This window comes from Peromyscus eremicus, chromosome 12 (genome assembly GCF_949786415.1).
Source record: "Peromyscus eremicus chromosome 12, PerEre_H2_v1, whole genome shotgun sequence".
Classification (NCBI taxonomy): Eukaryota; Metazoa; Chordata; class Mammalia; order Rodentia; family Cricetidae; genus Peromyscus; species Peromyscus eremicus.
This window is the reverse complement of record NC_081428.1, coordinates 38,216,997-38,241,577: the sequence shown is the minus strand read 5'-3', so window position 1 is coordinate 38,241,577 and position 24,581 is coordinate 38,216,997. Positions and strand designations below refer to the sequence as shown.

The following is a 24,581-nucleotide window of genomic DNA, read 5'->3' as shown; positions in this document are numbered from 1 at the left end:
CACTTTCATTACAATGTGCTTATTTATTTGGTGGGGGTGGGATTTGGGGATGGGGGATACATGATACAATGTAGTGTCTAACAGATCCAGGACAACTCACTCCCATGTGGGGCCAGGGACTGAACTCACGTTACCAAGCTCGACAGCAAATCTTGACCTACTGAACCATATTTCTAGCCCTGCATTTCAATTTTACATTCATAAACTTGAAGGTCAATATTTCTTGAAAAGGACACAAAACCATCAATTGTAAGAGATAAAAAATGGACTTCATCAAAATTAGTAAATTCTGTCTGTTTAATAAAATGCAAAAATAACAGGATGAAAAGACAAACCATAGATTGGCAGAAGATATCTATTTGAAAATATACAACCAACAAAGACTCAGAATATGTAAACAACACCCACAAAACAATAACAATAAAAATAAGACTGATAACCCAAAATAAAAAAAGCAAAGATTTGGAGAGATGCCTTATGAAAGAGGAAATTCAAATAAGGATGTGAAAAAGTGAGCTCAACATTGTTAATTCTCAAGGAAATATGCATTAATACTAAAATAAACGCTCATGGTAATGAGTAAGCATATTTGCTTTGCATGAACAAAACCCTAGGTCCCACATGTGCACTGTAAATAGAAAAACTGAATCCAACCCAAATCACCATTAAACAAAACAAAACCCCAAACCCTATTCAGCCCTACCAGAAAGACTAAATCAAAAGGACACTACTATCCAGGTGTTGTAGCTCATACCTATAATCCAAGCACTCAGGAGGCTCAGTTGCCAAGAATATTAGGCTAGCCTAGGCTAGTGAATTCCAGGCCAGCCTGAAGTAAAGAATGAGACCCTGTCTCAAAACAGATATTATTAAATGTTAAGAGGAAGTGGAGCAAGTAGAACTTGCACACATTTCTAGAGACTGTAAATCCTATTTATAGACACATCATTCCATTACTATGAGTCCACGGATGCTCTATCCAAAACAGACAGAAATAATCTAAGGTAACAGAGGTCAAAATGGTGGTTACTTCCAATAAAGGAAGTGGATAGAAACTGGAAGGTGCAGAAAGAATGAGACTGTGTTACAAACTCTAAAACTGGGGCATAAAGAATAGACTGAACTCCACAGTCTTGAGTACTGCTGACATGGCCGGTTCTAACAGCAACTGGAAGATATGGAGAGGCTGTTGAGTTTAGCTCTGGAGTGTTGTGGTCGAGGAACCAGTCAGGTATCCAGAACTGTGTACACACATGGATGAGACAGAACACAGGCAAGCAAAGGCTAACAATAAATATTTGCGAGCTTGAGCACAAAGGGGAAAGCTTAAAAAGTATGGAGGAAGTCACAAAGTGGATGGTGGGACAGAGAACAGATGAATGGGTTATGCTGGTGACAGGAGACTACATACAGAGTAGAAGAAACCAGAAAAGAATCTGAGACAGAGAATTTTGAGAGGCCAGTGTCTATGAAGTTAGGAAGATTTGAGACAGAGAATCTGGAGAGACGAGTATGTTTAGGTGTTAGGAAAGAATTGCTTTATGAGATAGGATTAAGAGAGGCCAGTGTCATGGAAGTGAAAAGAAAAAAAACTCTTAAGAATTGGACAGGCGGGGCTGGAGAGATGGCTCAGAGGTTAAGAACACTGGCTGTTCTTCCAGAGGTCCTGAGTTCAATTCCCAGCAACCACATGGTGGCTCATAACCATCTGTAATGAGATCTGGTGCCATCTTCTGGCCTGCATATATGCAGGCAGAACACTGTATACATAATAAATAAATAAAATCTTTAAAAAAAACTATTAAAAAAAAAAGAATTGGACAGGCAGTCAACTGTATAAAAGGTACAGAAAGGGCAGAGGATGTCAAAGAGAACCTGTTGGATGTGATAATGAAGTCACCTGCCACACTGCAGTGAGTAATTTCATCAGGATGGGAAACGTTAAGTCTTCCATCCAGAGGCTGGTGAGGATGTGGCCACGAGGAATAGATAGAGTACTGTTCTTTCGAGAGGCTTGCCAAGGATTTGGAAAGGAAGACAGGGGATAGTCACTCGAGGAAGGAGTGAAATTGAAGACTCTCAGACTGAGATGCTGGAACTAGACATGACAAACAGAGCCAAGTCCTGGAGAAGACCAGTAGGTGTGGGAGGCAAGGGGGAGGTGGTTACCACAGCGAAGGGAAGTTGAGATAGGTATGAACCTCAGGTTGACTAAAAATCAGTAAATGATCATAAAGAAACATTTAAAATATGAAAGAAACTTGAGGCCTGAGCCTAGGTTTGGAAGAGGAAGAAGATAGCCAGCTAACGAAGATTAATACTTGGAAGGTTTTTCTATGTATATTAATGGAGTACCATGCTTTATAGTAGCATTTTAAATACATTTTTAAAGTCCCTATTTAAACTTTGTCATTCAAAAACACCAGTGCCTAAAATACTGCCTTGTAGAAACAAACAAACAAACAAAAACAACAAAAAACAAAAACAACAACAAAAAACAAAAACACCCCCCCCCCCAAAAAAAACCTTACCATGCAGGTAAAACTAACAAAAATAATTACAGATACTAGATTGGAAAACAATGTTTTTCTCTCCCCACTGAAAGATCTAAGATTAGGAACCAAAATATAAATAGTGAAAATAACAAAATAAGCACATTCTAATGATGAAACAGCACGGTCTACTGCCCCCGCAGACCTTTGTTTACAGTGAGAATACAAACCACGTACTTATCATTAAGAGCAATAATAGCAAAAACATTCTCCATTCTCACTGCTGCCAGGAATACAAGTGCTGGTCTGAAAGTTGGGCAGCTCAAAGCAGGTAAGCAAATTAAGGCCCAGTTAGATTTTGAAATAAGAGCATTTGCTTAGGAAAACAAGATGCCTATCTCGAGTTACTTTTCCTGGCCAAGGATCTTGCTTAACTCAATTAGCTTGGGCTTGTTTTCTATTACTTAAGGCCATATTTTTCTATTACCAAATGAAGATTTGTTCATTTGTGACAAATTAGTACAAGTAAATGAAGCACCAGGGACCTTAACTTCATCATTCTTTCAACCTGGGACAAGAGTGTTTGTGCAGTATTTTTGTGTGAAGCATCCTATTTTTTTTTTTTTTTTAAAGCAAGAACACCCTTTTTTAGGGGTCAGGCCACTGCTCCAATCAACCCAGGGTCTCTTTTCTCATGGATCTACAAAGGATGCTATACATAGGAACCTATGAAGATGCATGAAAATTTTACATTCATTTATCAACCAATTATAATTCTTCTAAACTTTATTTTTAGATAACCAAACCAATATGACTAATACTTTAAAACTGCACAGACATGTTCAGATTTACATTTGTATGTGTGTACAGAGAAAGGGAGAGAGAGGGAAGGAGGGGTGGGAGGGAGAAGGAAGCTTACTATTTAAATTTTTTTCACAATAACCCTATGTAATAGGTATGTTTATTAGCAAAGTTTTATGGATTGAGAAACTAATGCCTGACAAGAATTTTGTTGACTTATTAACCCTTTCAGTTGTCCAATCTCTTGCTGACAGTGGAATGGAGTCCAACACTTCTTCCCTGCATCAAAATGTTAGTTGTCGGGTATACTTTGTGTAACTACCTTCCACACTATTCTCCATCTGAGAATGGCAGACCAGTACATACCCTTATGTGTCAGGATAGCTTCACAAGGAATGGGACTCTAACAACATTCCATAGAATTACCTGAGCTTATCTCAGTTTCACTACTGTTCTCGTGTCCTCTCATTGAACTGATTAAAAAAAATTAAAATTAAATAAATAAAAAATGAGCAAGTGAGTATGTGCATCTGTTCAACTCAACAACTATTGATGGAGTTCCTATTTTTTCTTACATGATAAGTACGGTATAAACTGTGGTGAGGAACCTTATACTCCCCATGTTTAGGGGACCAAGCTGTGAAGTCCTATTCAAAGAAACCACTGCAGCACAGTACTAAAATGTCTTGGGAACTGATATTAAGAATCACTTAAACTGATAAATATATTTTTTAAATGTCTAATCTATGCAGGAAGGGGGTGACACATGTGTTTAATACCAGCACTAGGGAGGCAGAGACATGCGGATCTCTGAATTCAAGTTCTAGGCCAGCCTGGTCTACAGAGTAAGTTCCAGGACAGTCAGAGCTACACAGAGAAACCCTGTCTGGAAAAACCAAAAAGAAAAAAAGTGTCTAACATCGTAAGTATTCCCTGATTGCTTAGGTCAGTGAAAGTAGGGCAATTGTTTAAGTATTTTGTTACTAAAAACTTAATTGTAGTTAGCAGAAGGTCTCTTTTAAGACCCAATGTACTGTTAGCAGACGTGCATAGGGAATTAGTGAAAAAGCCACTTTGGTATCATTATCAGCAATACATATTTTGTATACCTGTGCAACATTATGCTGAGCTCTACTGCGAATAACGTATGTGCTGTTCCTTACACAGAAACAAATACATATCTTATGTGTATGTGTGTTCAAGTGTGCGCTTAAGCTTGTTCTCATCCTTGCTGGACTCTGTGCTATTTATCAACAAGATAATGCAGAGAAAATTCAATAGGTACATCCTGTGCAGAGGTTAACAAAGGAAAACTCAAAGACGCAGTTACATGAATTGTTTCTATAAAGACACTGGAATTCCTGTGACTGTTAGCTTCAGAACACGCACTGCTGCTGTTGACGCTTCGGAAACTGTCATATTATTGTCAGCTCAAATCATGGGTCGTGATGTACAGTGAGATTTCCCTATGAACATCTGGCTAATAGCCAAGCAAAAATACATAATTTAAAACACTCAATCAGTTTCAGTCTGAGGCATTTTGTTCAGTGTTTAATAGCTTCTCCAGGGACAGGAAAATTACAAAAGCACATTGTTTTGACATGAGCTAAAATGAGTCATTGCTTGTCACTACATTCTTGAGGATTTGGCATTAATCTTCTGAGAAAGAGAACCTAAACATTTGAAATAAATACCGATTTTCCTAAATAGTTTAGTAAAATCGGGCTACTCTTTTCACGAAGCAGCAAAATGTAGTCCCAAAAGAAAACATTATCTTTCTCTAGCTAGCAGCCATTTTGTTTTTCTCAATACCACCTTTTGGGAAATTTTTAATAATCATTTGAGGCCCAGTCCCTAAAGCAATGCTAAAGTTTATCAGAGTGTTTATGTTTTACAACACATTACTAGACAGTATATAGAGTCAAATCTTTGGTAAATCTCAAATCCAGTATCACCCACCATTTTCACCCATTATTCCCTGCACAATTTCATAATCCTCCCCAGAAAAAAAAAAGAAAGAAAACAGATTGACAAGAATTTTAACTCCTAGATACTGCACAGTCTAGATTCTCCTATCTGCATACATCATGCCTTCAAGAATGTTTCAGGATCCAATCAAGGGCAATTTCATTTTCCTCTGGACCAGTAGTTCTAAAACTTCCCTGTATACCAAAATCCCCAGAGGGGTCCAGTGTACAGCAGCCAAGCCAGGATCTTGAGACGTAATCATTAGTACTAATGACAGTTCTCTAGGTAATTCCAATGCAGAGCAAAGTCTCTGTCGGTATTTTAGACTTGGATGGAAGCACAAACATGGGTGAGTTGGGCACTGATGGTGCTTTATGGAAGTCTGACATGAGCTAAAAGATGGAAAAGATTTGACTAAACTCTTTGAAAATGATAGTTTCTAATACAGGGGTAAAATTAAACAGTTAAAAGTCAAACTTCCATGGTCTGAGCCTGGTTATTGGTTGTTTATGAGTGCTCAGAGATTTGGTTTCTTGAAGCCTCTTAAGTGATTAAATGAGAGTAATAAAAGTACTTTTTAGGGTTGCTATAAAGACTCAATGAATTAATCAACATCAATATAAAGTGTTAAGAATAGTGTTTTACATATAATAAGATCAGATATGTTACTTGCTAATATCCTCATCATCACCATCTTATTCACACCTCACTAAAATGAGTTAAATATACTGTCCTAAACTAAAGACACTTGAAAGGTCTTGATTTTTAGAATTATAAGATATTGCATTATATTTACAAAAATATTTAACCTAGTCATCCTACAAATATTTACTGAGCACTTATAATGTGTGAAACATCATCATATACATGTTGCCTTTTTTTTTTTTTTTTTACAAAGTGTTCCTGTGCTTACCTATTTATTTCATTCTAAAATTCCGACGAGTTGCTTCTGACTTTACAATACAGAGTTTCATAGCTCCAGCACAACTGGAACACCACAGATAACAGGTGAGGAAGAGACTCAAGATAACTAGCTAGTTGAATATTTTCCCTAATCACGAGTTTGCGCAAGCAGCTATATGCTACATACCTCACTTAATTGATTCAATGGTCTATAAGTAAAAGTACTCCCCAGTATCTTTAGTTTATGAATGGCAAAGTGGAAATACAAAGAGATTATACAACTGGAATGCAGAGAACTTAAGATATCTCTGCCCACTAGCCAAGTAGTTAACTTGGTTTGTGGAAGGGGGATTCCAGTGGAATCATGATCAAGAAGCAGGTGGGCATCTAAATGTCTGTCCTCAAGTTTCACAGTGTATTTCCTGTATGAGTCCTTGTACTTTGTCTTAGAAAGAATCTACTGAAGAATACAATAGGAGTGAGGAAAATTCTAGGGAAAAAAATGACAATAATCACAGCTATCAGATTTCACAAACACAAAATCTGTACATGTAATAGCTTTTGGTCATTTTAATTGTGTAATCAATTTAATTCATGGAAAACTTTGTAAAAGTTTTAGGAGAACTATTTCCAATATTTTAAAAGGCGTAATTTTTACTTTTAAGTTTAGTGCATTAATAATGCTTATTAAAAGTATGTGGTACAAAATGACCAAAGCACCCTTACAGTATAATCATGTGATACAGGAAATCAAACATGAGCTTTTAAAACTATAACCAAATGTTCTGTTTAAAATAAAATTGATGTAAATAAATATTAACAAACATCAGACATTATTTTCTCTTAAAAGATATTTTTAGATGAAAGGAAAAGAAGTCTCAGTTTTGGCCTCTAAAGAAATGAACATATAAAAATCCCCATCAAATATAATCAAAAGCATATTCACTATAGCTGTCGTGAAAAAGGAGTCTACACCTTTTTTAGTGTGTATGCTCAGGCCTTCTAAGTTGGCATGAAATTGCAACAGAAATCTGATTTGCGTTAGTATTAATAATTATTAAGTTACTATGCAATCTTTAGACTCAGTGTTCACGGAACAGTGTCTTTTAACTTCATTTTCTGTGGATATTCCTCTTAGTGTGTGCTTGCATGTCGAGGCCAGAAGTTAAGTGTTTTCTTCAATTGCTGTCTATCTTCTTCTGTGAGACAGGGTCCCTCATTGAACCCAAAGCTCACTGAGCTCCAGGGATCTGCCTGTCTCCTTCTCTACCAGTGCTGGGTTTGACACATACCACCTTGCTCAGCCTTTACATGGTGCTAGACATTCCAACTTCAGTCCTCATGCTTGCGTTTGGTAAGCACTGTATTTACCGGGCCATCTCCCCAGTTCCTTCTGGACAGTCTTCTATGACCATCCAAGTCACTTTAAAACAAACCAGTATGGTATGATTCTAATTAGTCATGGTGATTAGAAGCAAGAACAACTGTATTAAATTAAGCACGAGTACTAGATATTCCTGAGTATTTGCTCAACTTTTACACATGATAGAAGGTCCTCTGTAGTGAGGTCACTCAACAGAGATCTTTAAAATCCTAATAACCTATTTTGGGGGGTGGAGAAAGTGGTATGACAAAGAAATTAGAAACTAAAGAACCCAGTTCAGAATCTGATTTGCTTCTTGGAAGTTTTAAATAGTTAGTTGATTTTCTGCTTCTACTATGCAAGATTTTCCCTAAACTACACCAAGTTACTTCAGTATGCCACAAGAAATTATTCCATTTTTTTGGGCAACAGTATCAACCTTCAGAAAATACAGACTACTCAAATTCTAAAAAAAGAAATAGAACAGAAAATTCAAATTTTGATGTCTGGTAAATGAACATAAATTTAAACTTTAAGCTGTTTGTTGTTTTGTTTTGAATTATATTTATTTATGGCCATGTACTATAGGTATTGTCATGACTGAATGTGTTCATTATCCGAACCGCAGAACAGTCCAGCAGACTTCAGCAAAGAGCCAGGTAGGAAATAGTTTAGGCTTTGTGAGCCGGAGGGTCCTCAGTGCTGCTGTCCACTCTGCTGTGAGGGCGGGAAAACAGCTGGGTGACACGTAAACACAGCGTGTGGCTCTGTTCCTTATCCTTGGACCTGGAAATCTGTATTTTATATTAACAGTCACATACAACGAAAAAACCATTTTTCTAGCTCTCTGCAAATTTTAAAACTAGTCTTAGTATGTGGGCCCTCGGAATTTGGCAGTGGGCTAGCTACAGAAATTAGTGAGGCCTTTGTAAACTTGTGACTACAAATATTTATTTTTAAGGCATGATATTGAAAACTTAAAACCCACCATTGACACTAATCATCGTAACAAGGCAGGGAAGAGAAAGCGGCAGGCACTATTTTGGGGTTCTACAGCACTGACATATATTTAAACCATATTTTAGGTGTATACATATTAAACACATACAGTATTAGTATGCGCAAGTCCTTCAATCATGATACTATTATCTTTGATAAGACCCTAGTCAAAAATAATACCTAGTGAACTTTTCCCTACAACTGGCAAGTTTTTAAATAAGCAGTTACGTTTTACTAAAACTAAAGTTAATTAAATCTTAGAAACAGGACATTCATTAATGTTCTTTACCACAGTCACTTCTGCTCAAAAAAAGCAAAAACTAGACAGATGGTTGGAAGTGGGCCTCTGCCTCCTTTTGTATATGCTGGGGTGTGTGTGTGTGTGTGTGTGTGTGTGTGTGTGTGTAATTTCAATGTGGAACTTCTGTTCTTAGGCACTCTATAGAATCAGCAAAGATGTAGCTGCTACAACAGTCGTAAAACAAAACCATAAAAATTGTCTTTTTAGAAATACCATTTAAATAGAGCCTTCTTGAATATAGCAATTTGTGGACCAGTTCTCTCTTGCACAATCATGACAATGACTGTTTTTCAATGTTTTCACTACTTTAATAAAGTACTGTTATCAGGATCTTGATCTGATTTCTCAGTCCCCCGCTCCTGTGGTACCCACAGGAAGAATTCAAATGCAATGTAGTTAAGAAGACAGATGGAGTTATCACAGAGGAACATGAAACACTCACAGGGTGAGAGTGGACAATGACCCAAGGGAGGGATCACTGTGCTGATTAACATATCTAAGTAGGGACCGCACTGTTTTTCTAAAGTCTCTAGAAGACAGCTTTCCTGAGAGATGTTGTCTGGTCATGTGATTAAAGGCCCATTTGGATTAACGCGTAAAACAGTGAACAATGGTATCTCCTTGTTCTTTACTGAAAGCCTCAAGCTAGCCAGTATATTGTGTCCTTTTAGATAATTTAGAAACGTCCTGTCTCCACCCACGGGCAGGACCTAGATCCCATTTTCTGACCTGTAACCAAATTTTTCAGTTTCAGTTCCTGGTTTACAGGCTGCTGATTAGGAGGGGAAAGGGTCCATCAGCAATGAACTTCAAATCCACTAATACTAGAAGGACTAGTTACCCACCAGTATCATGGATCATTAAATAAACTTTCCACTTTTCTTCTATCTCAATCTGTGAGTGAGAGAGAGAGAGAGTGTGTGTGTGTGTGTGTGTGTGTGTGTGTGTGTGTGTGTGTGTGTGTGTTTAGTTTGTGGGCCATGCAAAGCTGTCAGCAGGCTGGCTACAGAACTCAGTCCTGATTTCTGGAATTTGTGGCTACAAATAAAGCAACCCTGACTGAGTTCTATCTTTTAGGAAACTTTTACTCAAGGACTCTTTATGATGCCTAAGGTTGAAGGTGACTGCCATTCATGGAGAGACAAGCAAGCAACCTCCACCCCAACTAGAAAATACACATTTCATACACAGACATGCTATACTAATGGGGCATGCAGTCTTTTCAAAGTAAAACAGAACCTCTCGGAAAAGCATAGCAATTAGGTGGCTAACATCAGGGCAGCAAATTTCCCCTGGCCTTCCTGTTGCCATATGCCTGCCATCTTTCCTCTCTAGTTTCCATTTGCTGTTTCAAACATATGTTGCCACTTATTTGCCAGGAAAGGCATCTCTGACCTACTCCTTATGTATGATGAAATGGCAGACGGAACGGAGCCAGAGACAGCACCATTAGCAGCTATTCACACTTCTGTTTTCTCTTAACTTCCTTTGCTCTAAAGTTTATTCCTCATATGCTAGGAGGGATGTGTAATCATAAAAACATCCGTGACTCATGCTTTAGAATATGGAGCCACAGTAATTCCATGAAAAGGCAAATGGCTCCTCCTGCCAGGAGGCAGCAAACCTCTTCTACAAAACGTCCCTATCTACAACTCAGAGTTTGATTAAATGTAGGTGAAGGGATTCCTTGGTCCAACTCTCATCAGCCTCAACCTAGTTTTCTTTTCTACTGATCGCTTTTAGAGTCTACCTAACATTAAGTCATAGTCTTAATGAGGCACCTGTTCCATGGACTCAGGCTGCAGGGAGAGAAAACAGGACAGAGGTTAAGCAAGAGGAAGGGTTTTCCAGCAAAGAAGAATGGATTTAAAGAGATAAAATATGCAAGTCTAGTATCTACAGTAGTAAGAAATAAATGTTGATTTCAGCCTGCATTAATTGTCCTATTTTGACTTACTAAAAGCAGTATGTGACAAGAAACACTGGCATTGCTATGTTGTTATAACAACAAGCCTTAAAAGATAAGCTGCAGAAACTACCAGGAATTTGCCCTGATAGGAAATATTGTCAGCAAAAGCATTAGGCCTTGTTCATGAGCAAAAATCAAACACAGTGCCTGGAACAGTCCATAGATACTGCCACTTAAATCGTGTAAGTGGTACCAAACAAAGCAACAAAATAGTCCTGCTGAGCGATAACCCATGAAGCCTGTATCAAATCCCTTCCAGGAGGGCGACTGCAGCTTTCCCAGTACGAGCCCCGGAGGCTGCTAGCTGTTGAAAAGAACATGATTTGATTTGATGCTTTTGCCTGGGATAGCAAATATGAAGACACAGTTAAGTCTCATCATGCTGGCCACATAAAATATTTACACACACATTCTCTGGGTTATGAACACCTGACTTGTGAATGTTCCTTCTAAATAAAAGCCCACTCAAACTCCACTCAAAAGGATGACACCTGGAGAGCAAGATTATTTCCAGAGCTATTTAATTTTCTGCAGGCCTAGCTGGCCTGAGGCTGCCACGGAAATGACAGGGAGGTATTCACCTGGAATCGAAAGTGGGGCCGTGGAACACATTGGCTAATAAATATCATATTTTATGTAGCATGTGGGCTCTCAGCTGGTCCACAAAGAGTTACCTGACCCACACACAATATGCTGAAAACGTACACGTTTTTAAGCATATTGTCCTCGAGTGCATGTTGTAATGGTCACAGTATGTATAAATCTCTTGAATTATGCTGTTACTACGCTACAAACCACCATACTCTCAGTTACCTAAACATAAGGTCTCGGTTTCAGTGTGGGATTAGTATTCGTCCTTCTGCCAGAGTGAGGACCAACTCCATTCTTTTAAGAATGCTACCTTCATGGGGGTAATATCTTTAAAGTGAATCTTTCAAATTGTCCTTTTCCACAACAGGGAACTTCCTAAGTCTGGAAGATTATTTACTTCCCTGCTTGTTATGAAACAGCAAACTGCCCTAAAATCTAAAGTGAGACTCAGTTCAGTATTACTGTATGTTTCTTCCATGAGCAAAAGAAGGGGGGGGGGGGGGGACTCTGACCTTTAAGGACATTAAATAATAAGAAGAAAAAGGAATGAAAGGGAGTAGCAATCATAACTGGAAAGGAGAGAACAGCACACCAGGTCACACAACTAACTGGGTCAGTGCCTTGTCCAGATCTGACACCAGAATGAGTCCACATCCATAACAGATAACACACCCTGTGGAATACAGTGCCACTTTCTTTTGTACTTTTTCAGATGTAGAAATTCTTCCTCTGCATAAAAAATACATCAAATGATTTACATGCAGTGAGTAAATTGAATTAGTTTGGACCCAATCTATTTTTTTTATATTCATACCTTTTCCAGCCAACTTCTGGTTGTAAAATTCTTTATTTTTTTTTAAGTTTTTTTTTTTCCATTTTACATACCAACCACAGTTCCCCCTCCCTCCCCTACCCCCACTCACCCCACTCCCCATCCACTCCTCAGAGAGGGTAAGGCCTGCCATGGGTCCTCAACGAAGTCTGGCATAGCAAGCTGAGGCAGGATCAAGCCTCTCCCCCATGTATTGAGGCTGAGCAAGGTATTTCTCCACAGGGAATGGGCTCCAAAAAGCCAGTTCATGAACTGGGTATAAACCGTGATCCCACTGCCAGTGGCCCCACATACTGCCCAAACCACACAACTGTCACCCACATTCAGAGGGCCTAGTTCTGTCCCATGCAGGTTCCCTGCTCTTCCTGAGGTCCTGAGTTCAATTCCCAGCAACCACATGGTGGCTCACAACCATCTATAATGAGATCTGGTGCCCTCTTCTGGCCTGCAGGGATACATTCAGGGAGAATACTGTACACTAAGTAAAATTCTTAAATTAGGGAGGGATCTGTCTTAATTTCTACCAGATAGTAAAAGAGAGCAGGTTATAATAGAACAGTAGGTGAATAGTGTAGTAGGGATGGATGGAACCCGGTCTGCTAATGCCTGCTACATGCTGGCACTAGGTTAACTGGATTTTCTTCACCCAGAATTGGTCTCCACAGAATGTGTTTAAAAAGAATGCCTAGTGCCTGACCAGACAGCTTCAACACGAGGAAAACTGCTGAGTAGTTAATAGAAACAGCTGTGAACTCAGCAAAGAAGGAATTAGACTTGCTTCTACCTTCAAATTGTCTTGGTGAGCAGTAAAACTTTAGTTTATTTTTAAATGTATATATATTTTTAAAGAGGATTCTACCAAATAGAAATCATCCTCAATCACTATAGAACTCTACTTCTATATGAAAAAACAAATTATAAGCAAAAAGTGGTTGTGTAGATTAAAGCAAATGGAGAGTCTTTTATGAAGGCAGTGAATTCTGCAGAAACACAGTCAAAGAATTAGCTATCTGCTTTCATCAAACAAACCACCTTTTTGTTTGTTTGTTTGTTTGTTTTTTCAAGACAGGGTTTCTCTGTGTAGCCTTGGCTGTCCTGGAACTCACTGTAGATCAAACTCAGAGATCCACCTGCCTCTGCCTCCAGAGTACTAGAATTAAGCCACCACAGAGTTAAACAACCTAATTCTTAGGGATCTACTACAATAGGAAAAAATCCATAAAAATCTTCAAACTTTAAAGAGGTAAAATCTAGTTAGTCTTAGATCTGAGAAAAAGATTTGCACTTCTCTATAAAGTGAACAATGCTTTTTAGTTTCCGATTAAAAACTGTCCAGATGCTAAATCTGCCACTAGAGATGCTATGCACATGCCCCGACTACTAGGGGAGTGTCCAAACAGTCTCCATGTCCAGGACACCTCAAAGGAACTGACATAGAGCATCCTGGGCTCTTCCCCCAAGGACGGCATTGCCACCTGTCAGTATCAGTCCTGTTTCTCATGATCTCTAACTTAGCTCTCTGTGGTCAGCATCAAGAGGCTCTCCACGCTCTCCACAAGGAAAGTGGCAGAACAACAGAACACTAACAACTCATGCAAAAGAGAATTTATGATGGCTCCAGGCCTACAAAACTCACACAAACATGGCCATATATGCAGTCAGGTTGAGGATAAAATGGGACTGACCTATAGGTCCTATCTTCTGGCAGTTCTAGGTAATATGAGATGAGATGAAGGTAGCTTCCTGACACCTAGGGAGATAACAAAAACATGGATACTTCTTTTTTTTTTTTTTATCAGATGAGATGCTTGGAATTGTAGAGAAAATTTTACCACCAGTGAGACAATAAGACCATCAAGAGGGCAGGCCAGAGCCATAAGAAGAAGGGAACCAGAGGCAGCATGCTAGGCCTGGAGTCCGGGCTCACTTTCTTACTCCTAGATTACTTTTCTTTTCTTTTTTTTCTTTTCTTTTTTTTTCCTTTTCTTTTCTTAGTGTGTGTGGGGGTGGGGTGGGGTGGGGTGGTGATTGACAGACATTTCACCATTGTTTGAGTTACTAGGAGTCCATTTAATCTGTTAATTGTGACTTGAGGCATACCTGCCCCTGTCATTTGTTAGGAAACTTACCTTCTGGACCACTTAAGGATCTGGTAAACTTTTTAGGATAGTATGCAGTAGAGGGAAATAGTTTCAAGCTGTCAAAACCTAGAACTTGATAAAGAGAGGAAGCCATCTTGAATTAGATGATACTTTACACAGAATCAGACCCTTGTCTAGTAATCTAGGGCTCTGTGAAAAACTGCCCAATTCAAATTGGCTTCCTCCAGGAAGCATCAATCACATGAGAAGTTTCCCCCTGGAGTGCACAGAATGAGACTTCTATCACCCACTACTCATTTATGGCTCACTACAAAGGCCGGGAAAAGTTTTCCAGCCTCTCATAACTCATCTGTCTTTGTTAAAGACCAAAACACAGACGTTATTCTAGTCAATGGGCGTATATCTGAGACAAAGCTATGTGATCTGGCAACTGGGCAGTGAAATGCTGAGATGAAAACTCTTGAGAAATTAACCTAAAGTCCACTTCATTATGGCCATAGGAAAGGTCTTAACATACTAATCTTGTGGCTGTTTCTTACACAGTTTTCTGATTGATTTTTCAATATTAGATTATATGAGTCTAACACTCATTGCTGACAGTGAAATAGACTGGGTATCCTCAGGCACACACATATCCCATACACATACCTTAAAATGCAAAACAAGCATTTAAAATACATCGACGTGATGGCAAATTACTAAGGGTGGCCGAAGAGCGACATGACAACCAAAACAAGGCAAGGCAAACCAAACACCAAATGGGGCTTTTTCTTTGACAGCAGTTTTTAAACTGAATGAACTTAAATTTTGACTTGATGGTATCACAGGTAACAAGGGCAAAGTTTGATAAATCCCACAAGAGACTGGGATTGCAAAGAGCTCAACTGTCCAAGTCAGGCTAACTTAGAAACAGAACCAACTGCAGGGTTTGAAACTGCTTTCCTTACAACCTGACACTGCGAGCAGGAAAGCACTAACCCAATGAGGTAGACGTGAACAGTGTAGCCCACATGAGAAGCTGCAGCCAGATTCATACTTATCTGGGTGGTCCAAAACTAAAGCCAGAAAGTAGACAAACCAAAACAACAACAGCATGCGTTGAAGTTTTTACAGAGCTTTGGGGCTGAAAATATCCCCTGGAACAAATAAGTAGAAACCCTCTCTGCTAGATGCTACTTTCAACACAAGGTTCAAAGAATCCCTAAATATAAAGTTCTCAATATACGAAGCTCATATAAAAATCAGAAACACACTAGAAAATAACACACAGTGATTGAAACCCAAAGAAATAGAATTAGATCTGCAAAGTCCTCAGACACAAACTATCTTGTTTCATCTGTTCAAAGTAAAGCAAGGGGGTTGATAGCACCTGCCTAGACAAGAGACTTCTAAAAGTGGTCATACTAGGGGTGAAAGAGAGAAAGCTTCAGAAACATATATAATAACTGTCAGTCAAACAGTGGTACTAGTGAGTAGGACTAATCTGAAGGATTTGCCATCTACAGTCAGCCTATCATACACCCAATCTCCTCTGCAGGAGCTACACAGAGTACAATCTGAAAAGCCAAACAGACAGGACAGCTGGAAGAGTGGTAAAGGCATGTGAAGACAGAAAAAGAAAGCTTAATATGTGTCTAATCCAAGTACGTTTCCAAGCAGAAATGAGTAAGCATTGCTCAGAAGCCATGTTTGAAAAGTTAATATTGGCTGAGAATTGTCTAGAACTGAAGACACCATCTACAGCATCAGTGAAATCTCAATGGAAACCAGGAAGGACAAGATAAACCTGTTCTTAAGCACACTACACTAAAACTATATTACCAAAGATAAAAATTAAATCATAAATGCAATCAAGGAAATGAATGGCAATTAGAGTGATGGTCGACTATTCAGTAGACAATACCTTAAGCCAGAGTGGAATCATATTGTCTATGAGCTAACAGAAAACCAGTGTCAGCCAAGAAGCCTATACACAGCAAAATCTTAAGAGCAGAGGTGAAAGAAGTTCAAATAAATAAAAAGAGAATGTACAAAGAACAGACTTGAACTTTAAAAGCTTCAAAAGAATGATGGAAATTGATCCCAGATGAAAAACTGAAATATAAGGATGATATAAGCAAGCAATTATAAATATACTGGAGCATCTAAGCCACCATTCACTAAAACTGTAACAGACAATGGTTCCCTGTGGAACTAAGAACAACTAGTATATGACAACAAATTTGGAGTGTGTCATCAAAGCTTAAAAACAAACAAAACTTTGGAAGAGGATTAAAACACTGGGGATCCTGAGATATTAGGATTTAAGATGAGAAGAAATTACAGGGTAAATAATCCTGGGTTCAATTCCCAGCACCCATGTGGTATTTCATAATCATATGTAACTCCATCTCCAAGGGGATGATGCCCTCTTCTGACCTTCATGGGCACCAAGCAGGGTAGGGACAGACTTGATTGGCTCAGAGAGGCAAAGCTCTGTAGCCCTCTGTGGTGGTTTGAAAGAAAATGGCCCCCAAAGGGAGTGGCACAATTAGGAGGTGTGGCCTTGTTGGAGTAGGTGTGGCCTTGTTAGAGGCAAACTTTTTTTTTTTTTTTTTTTTTTTTTGGTTTTTCGAGACAAGGTTTCTCTGTGTAGCTTTGCGCCTTTCCTGGAACTTACTTGGTAGTCCAGGCTGGCCTCGAACTCACAGAGATCCGCCTGCCTCTGCCTCCCGAGTGCTGGGATTAAAGGCATGCGCCACCACCGCCCGGCTAGAGGCAAACTCTTAACACATGAAATAAAATGAGTAAATAAGTAAATATGTTGACTTCCCAATGCTTATTCTGCTCAGGAGAAATAGCTGTGATGTTATTCCTTAGATTGTGATGCTATTACTTATATGACTATATGTGCAATCATGCATTCTACTTTCAAATATTTAGAATGAAGTTAAAATGCATCCTTCAGAGTCAGAGATCTCCCTGCCTCTGCCCCTTGAGTGCTGGGATTAAAGGTGTGTGCCACCATTGACCAGCAACGTAATATATTTTTAAATATTTCCTTCATTGTATAGAGTACGTCCAGCAGATAGCAGAAAAACTAATAAGGTCAAAGAGATACTGGAATTTTCTGACTCTTACATAGTCACCTATTTTAGAAGTTTATTATTAAGTACAAACTGGGTACTTAAAGAAAAGAGCTGTTCTTTCTCCACAAATACTTTTCCTTGGTAACAAGTTCTACATCTACATGGAAAGCTCTGTCAAATTAGCTTCTTTAAAAACATATTCCTTAATTCATGGGATATAATCTATTTGACAAGGTCCCTTTAAAAAATAGACTAGATAAAACACTGAGGACAGTCTGTACTGGCAAGAGACAAGAAGACTAATAGGGCTTTTCCATCTATAATTTCTGTGATTCGAGGGTTTTTTACTCCTACGGTAATACTTGTGAGTCCAACAATTTCTCAAAACTATTATTAGTTGCCAAGGAAACACAAAATGTTTGTCAGAATAAATAAGCAAATGGATTGGACCTAAATAGCAGGCTTTTCCTGCTTCCCATGCAATGGTGACATCGTGTTTATACCTCTTCATTTTCTCCAAGCCACTCTGCTCACCTACTTGGCATGCTTACTTGTGAGAATATCACATCTATTTCATAGAATTACATGAGAAAAAAGAACAAGAGATCTCTATTCCACACAAGATCTTTCCTTCATTCGGTGATGTGAAGAGTGAAGCCAGGCAATGGTGGGGATAGCAGAAAGCAGCTGGTTTTGTGATCATTCTGTTCAGAATACATAAATATATGCTTTAAAATGACCCACTGTCTACAGAAACGCAATCAACATGATTAAAATATATAAACTTAGAAAGACACATAACACTCAGACACACACACACACACACACACACACACACACACACACACACACACACCCGCAGTATGAAAAGATTGAATTACTAAACAATTGGCAATATCCACTGGTAGAATTATGTGTAAAATTTCTTCACTTTTTTATCTTTTCAAATTATGAAGATACCATTAATCTTAAAATGAAAACAAAAATGAACTACTTAAAATTAGTTTTACCTCTCCACCCCACACAAACAAAACACCATTTGCTAATAAAGCACTTCTCATCCCACACTCAGCCTCATCAGCTCTCAAGGGTATAGGCTGCTGTTCTAGACAATCGAAGTCAGCTGAAGTATGAGTAGAAATAATCAAAGGGCTTCTAGAAAATTCAAAGACTATGGATGCCCCCCAAATACAGGCTATACACGAGAGAGGGCCTGGATGTTTATCTAGGGTCACTAGTCTATATGTACATCCAGTTTAATCTGTTGACTTCTGCCATTAGGCTCTTTGAGCACAGTAACAGCTGCCCAGAACAAGAAATTGTTTGTGGGGTATCCATACCATCAAACCAGGCAGATGTCACCCAGAGAACAGAAAGAAATGAAAGGAAGTCTACATTGCCTGTATAGTGCTCAATTTCTCAGCTTTCTTGTGTAAGAGCAAGAAGGGGGACTAGCAGCATTAATGGCAGTTTCTTGGTACTCAGGGGCAAAGCTGCTCTGCACAAAGGCTTCATAGTAACACCAATCTAGCACACTGGTATTGATGCCAATCCAACTCTAACCAAAAACAACGGAGGATGTCTCAGGGTTTCTATTGCTGTGAAGAAACAATAGGACCACGGCAACTCTTAAAAAGGAAAACATTTAACTGTGGTGGCTGGCTTACAGTCCAGAGGTTTAGTCTACTATCATGGTGGGAAGCACGGCAGCATGCAGGCAGACATGGTGCCAGAGAAGGCGCTGAGAGTTCTTACATCTTGACTCACCGGCAACAGGAAGTGGTCTGTCTCACTGGGCAGTATCTTGAGCATATATGAGATCTCAAAGCCCACTCACAGTGACACAGTTCCTCTAACAAGACCATGCCTACTCTAACAAAGCTACACCTCCTAACAGTGCCACTCCCTTTGGGGGCCATTTTCTTTTAAACCACCACAGAGGGCTACAGAGCTTTGCCTCCCTGAGCCACCCAAGTCTGTCCCTACTCTGTTCAGGTTACCAATCTGGACCAAGTACATCATGAAATTTACTGCTTTCGTTTGTTCCTAACAATCGTCCTTCCTGATCTTTCGAAATTAAGTTCCAAGATGTTCTGCATATGTCTGAAGCTAAGGATAGTGGGGTAATACTGAACTTGGCAAAAGCGTTTTTCGTAGGCAAATACATCTCTGATAAATTTTAATTCATAAGTTAGGTTTAACAAGAGATTAACAACAATAAGTAATGATAAAATAGCAGAAGTACACCAATATACTATAGTAAGACCTTTTAACACTTCAGGGTTGTTTCCACTTAATGTTACCAAAATTATGGTTAAGAGAGGGTAGTGTTTACCATGTATTATGTCAGGGGCCAAAAAGGAAACACATCATATCCAGAGATATGACTATTACCTCATAGGTTGAGCCAGAGCCCATAGGAAGAAGGTATACTAACCCATTTAGGGTAAAGAATCACCACTGCAAGCCGTGGGCATCTGAAAAAAGTTCAGTTTATCACTGTTTCTCTAGCACTTGACGAAAAAGAAGAAACAGAGGGCAGGAGAAATATTATCTAAGAAGTAAGACCCATCACCTCACAGAGAGGAACTGGCTTGACATGCTTAACAGCACAACAACTGTATTAAATAGAATGAGACTGTGCTTCTGGCTAGTAATGACTGACTTTATTAATGACATGGGTTGTTATAATCCTTGCAATAACCTTCATTCGCTTGAACCACATGAATTTAAGCCATGGACAACTACTGTTGACTATATAAGAAGTACTTTTTAGACTGGTAATGCAGCTCAGGTGGTTAAGTGCTTGCCTTGCATGCAGGAGGCATAAGCCCGGAGAAGCAGTGCAAGTGTGTAATTCTAGGCAGGGAGAGGCACGAGATCAGCCAATGGTTCTCAGCTACAAAGCAACTTTGAGACAGGGCTACATAAGACTGTCTCAAAAAAAAAAAAAAAAAGGTAATCCTCTATGATTAAATGTTGTTACTTCTTCCTGGTCTTTGGCCTTTTTATCTTGAAACATCTTTTCCCACATTAGAAAGTAATTAACTTCGCAGGAAAGCTCTTTGTTCCTTTGCTAAATAACATCTTAAACCAACTGCTTATTTAGTTCACAAATGCAGATTACTAATTGTAGAAAGGGGCCTTGCCTTAATTTGTTGTTTTGCTTATTTATAGGAAACTCATAATGGTAGAATGAAGAGAAGCATCTGATAACTAACCTGAACTAGACCAGAAAGTGAAATTTTTCTCAGCCAATTTTAAAGTGCAGTAGTCCTATCTCAATTATTTTTATAATATATGTAAGAAGGGAACAAAAACTACAGTTCAAGATGAAATCTCCTAGGAAGAGGGAAAGAAATGAATGTCTACTCATGAGCTCATGAGAGCCAATGAGGCACCACAAATGCCTAGCTGGAGTTTGCAGATACAACTAAGGTGGTTGCTGTGTCTGAGCAAGACTACTTCTCACAATGTTGGACTTTGACCTGTAAGACGATTATCACTCTGGTGCTCTAATTTAATTAGAGTGTGTCAAGTTGCCGCCACCTCCTATAAAACTGTCCTGGCACATACACAAACCCATGATGTCTCCAAAGTGAGCACACCCATAGCATTATTTAATGCAGTTAAGGTAGCACTGATGGGAAACGTGCAAAGACCGTGAGTCTTTGCTCCCCTACCTAGTTCATCACTGTGTCTGTAAAAAACAGTTGTAAATATCTCAAGGAAATCACAGTAGTCCCTTGTCAATGATAGACACCACTGAGCAAACCTCTAAATAAGTTAAGTCCGAGATTATGTAAACAATTGCTCAAGTCCTTACATCCTAACTTTCATTACTATGCAGCCTTGGTCAAGAGACTCCGGTCTGGATGTGTTTCTTCATCTGAAAAGCATGGATAATTCTATCTCAAAGTGTGTTGTAAAGATTAAATGATGTTATGCATGGAAAACTCAAAGGATGGCCACTGGCATGATGTAAAAGCTCAACAAACAAGGGTTATTACGGGTTACTGAAGAAAGTGCTTACATACCATGACCTTAGTTGGAAATTAGCTGAATCACAATGGCCAGAGACCAGTGCCTCAAAGAGCAATAGGGCACCAAGTAAGGCATAAAGCCTTACTTCTCTTTTGTCTTGCTTCAGGAACTGTGGACCAGTCCTGTATCTGTTCAGTTCCTCCATGTTCAGAACAGAACTACAGAGAAAGAGGAATAATTTCACAGGGGACACAGGAAGTCGAAAGAATGAAAATAAGTGGGAAGCATGGCCGCAAAGCTGTGAGGAGGAGACAGGTGGCAGTGGCAAATCCTAGGAGATTTTTCATTCAAAGGAGAAAAGCCCAGCAACCTAGGAACTGCTCACTTCTGGATAAGTGTTTTATGCTGTGAGTTCATGTATCCTGAAGCTTTCACCAGTCACATTATCTCATTTAAAAAAGAAAAAGCATAACTGTCTCAGTGGGTATATTTAATAAGTAGAGGCACATACAGAAACTAAAACGATCATAATGTGCTTCTCAAATACAGAAGAATAGCAAAACTAACAAACCAACAGCTAATGTATCAAGACAATACTACCAGGCAAATATCAAATTCAAACATGAATTTTAAATTCAGGTGAAGGGTGTGTTCATTCACTTGTCTTTAAATCGCTGTATGAAAGGCAGCTTGGCTGTCTCAATAAGAGACTCAGCTTTCCAGGGAGACCCATGCTTACTTGGGGGCCACGCCCCCAACATCACTAACTGGATACTCAGCAACTAAGCTCTCTCACCCCCCCCCCAAGAAACAAGCACCCCATATTCATTATTCCTGCTTGACAAACATATGGGAACAATAACTCCACAGACATGTACATCATACTAGGAAGCAACCCCGTTTTAATTTAAGAAGGGGTTTAAATAGACGCAAGCTACTAAAACTACTCATCTGAAGCCTGCAAATAAGGCTGCTACATCTCGAAGTTATTTTGCAGATTCATAGATTTGGGACACGACTTCTCTTACTGATGTTCAAGGTACTTAGGAGGTCAGCACTCACAAGGAGGAAGATGTCTATACAAGGAAATCTGTCCCACATTAGAGGGTAACAGATTTAATCCAGTCAGATTTGGCCAATGTTTTCCTTCTTGTGTCTTTAAGTTTTTGTCTTATTTGGTCGGTAGGAGAGCAGACAGATTAAAATGGTTCTAAAGTTCTATTTTTATACATTGTACTGAAAGTACTGCACAAAACATTTAACTTCTTTAAAAATATTTTCCCTGCCAAACTATCTGATTAGTTTTAACTGCTTTCGTTAAAAACACAGGCACGCAGAAAAGAGAAGAGGTTCTTTCAGTAAACACACAGAAAAAATAAGATTTCATCTGGCCTTCCCATCACTTGAAGAATTGTTTTGTAGTTACATCATCAGGAAATAAAATACTATCCTCTGAGGACCCCTACTCTCTACAAAGAGAAAAGAGGCTTTAAGTCTACAAGTCCCAAAACCCCGACTTCTCCTTTTCCTCTCCTGCCCACCCCCAGAACCCCCAAAACAAATGTAACAAAATTTACAAAAGTTTACACAAGAATCAGGATGTGTATTTAAGAATTTAAAGCGGCAACTTTAGTTGTGAGACCCAGTAGGAGGAGGGTCGACCTTGACCCCCAAGGCCTTGGGCAGCCTGGCAGGAGAGCGCGCGGGGGTCAGGCCCAGCGCCGGTACCCGCACGGGTTGCCGCACGGGGAGCCGGGGACAGACCGTGCAAACGCCGCCGGGGTCTGCGAGGCTCCGGGCTGTCACGGCCCCGCCGCCCGGCCAGCCGCACATGCCGCGCGCCTTATAAGGCTGAGCGGTGACGTAACGCCCCTAGGCCGGGCGCGCTCGGCGTCCCGCTCGCATTGTTCGGGAGGCTCCCGGAGCGCGCACAGCCGCTCGCAGCGCAACCGCGGCCCGGCTCGCCGCCCCGCCCGGCCCGGCCCGGCGCCCGCAGCTCAGGTAAGCCCGAGAGAGCCGCAGCTTCGGCTCCCGCACGATCACCGCCCCCGGGCCAGGGGCAAGTATGTGCGTCGCGCTCAGCACCCGCTCAGCTTCAGAGCGGCGGGCGGGTTTCGCAGAGCGCACTCAATGACTGCCAGCTTCAAGCCCTTTTCCAATTCAAGAACTTCAAAGTTCTTGCCGGCCGGGAGAAGACTTGCGACTTAAGTTTAGATGGGAGGTAGATGGGTACGGATCCCATGGGTGTCCCAAGTGGTCCTGAGAAATCTAGGGCTGGGGACTTCCATTGTAACAGCTCTACTCCAGTATCTTATCTCCTCACGACTTAAACTTTTTCAGCTCTTAGAAGACCAGAGTGCGAAACCATGCCACATGGGATTGGATTTGTTAGCGCCAGCCTTTTTCTTTTTCCTTAGAAATCTTAATATAACAAATATTTTTTAAAACGGAAATACAATTGGAATTAGGATGTAGCTAACTAACCTTAAAATAACTTTTTGATGATACAAAAACCTTTTACTATTCTGGCTCAAATGCATGTCCATCTGTACCAGGAAGTTGTTCCTTTTCTAGTTCTTTCTACTTCAACTCTACTTTGTGGAGGACAATCTGCATTTAAAAGATGAAGCTATCCTCTGTAGATTAATATTCCAGATAATATGTATTTTAAAGCCTAATTTTGAAGGTAGCATGTAAAAAATAATCTTAATCACTGACACTTTTAACCATGATTACATCTAAACCTGCAAAGGCTATTGCTATTAATAAAGCCTTACAGTAGAAATGAACACTTGGCAGATACTGAAAAGCTACATATTTTACTTTACCTTTCAAAATAAAGATCAGCAGTGGGATTCTTAAAATGTCAACTCTAGCACACTAGAAGAGGAGATGGGAAATGACTTCTCCACTTTTATCTGATCTGAACACACAGTGTAAAAAAAAAAAAAAAAAAAAAAAACAGGAACCGAAAGAATCATTTCCCCTTTTAAATAGTCTCTGTTTTCCAAGTTTGCACAATTACTAGCTCACAGTCCATGGGCTACCATTTCTGTTGCCTTACTCTGAAAGAATGAAAATGCTTTAATATTGTTGGCATTGGAAAGACATATAAGCTACTGTTTGAATGTTTAACAGAAATGAACAACCATTCTGAGGTACAAATGTATTTTTTATTTGTATTTGTCAGTGAGGGGAAAGTTAGATA

At 39.6% G+C, this 24,581-nt stretch overlaps 2 protein-coding genes across 5 annotated transcripts in view; one reads left to right on the top strand and one right to left on the bottom strand.

Moving 5' to 3' along the window:
- Cmss1 (cms1 ribosomal small subunit homolog) overlaps nt 1–24,581 on the bottom strand; it is a 322,789-nt gene that overhangs the window by 246,936 nt on the left and 51,272 nt on the right. The gene's annotated exons all lie outside the window — the stretch shown is intronic.
- Nucleotides 23,291–24,581, top strand: part of Filip1l (filamin A interacting protein 1 like) — a 44,583-nt gene continuing 43,292 nt past the window's right edge. Inside the window, exon 1 of one of the 4 annotated variants that reach the window (XM_059277571.1) lies at nt 23,291–23,374. The gene's annotated coding sequence lies outside the window, so the exon portion shown is untranslated. Of the gene's footprint in view, nt 23,375–23,428; nt 23,595–24,581 lie in introns of those variants that run through there. The other 3 variants (XM_059277568.1, XM_059277569.1, XM_059277570.1) reach the window with 3 other exon arrangements.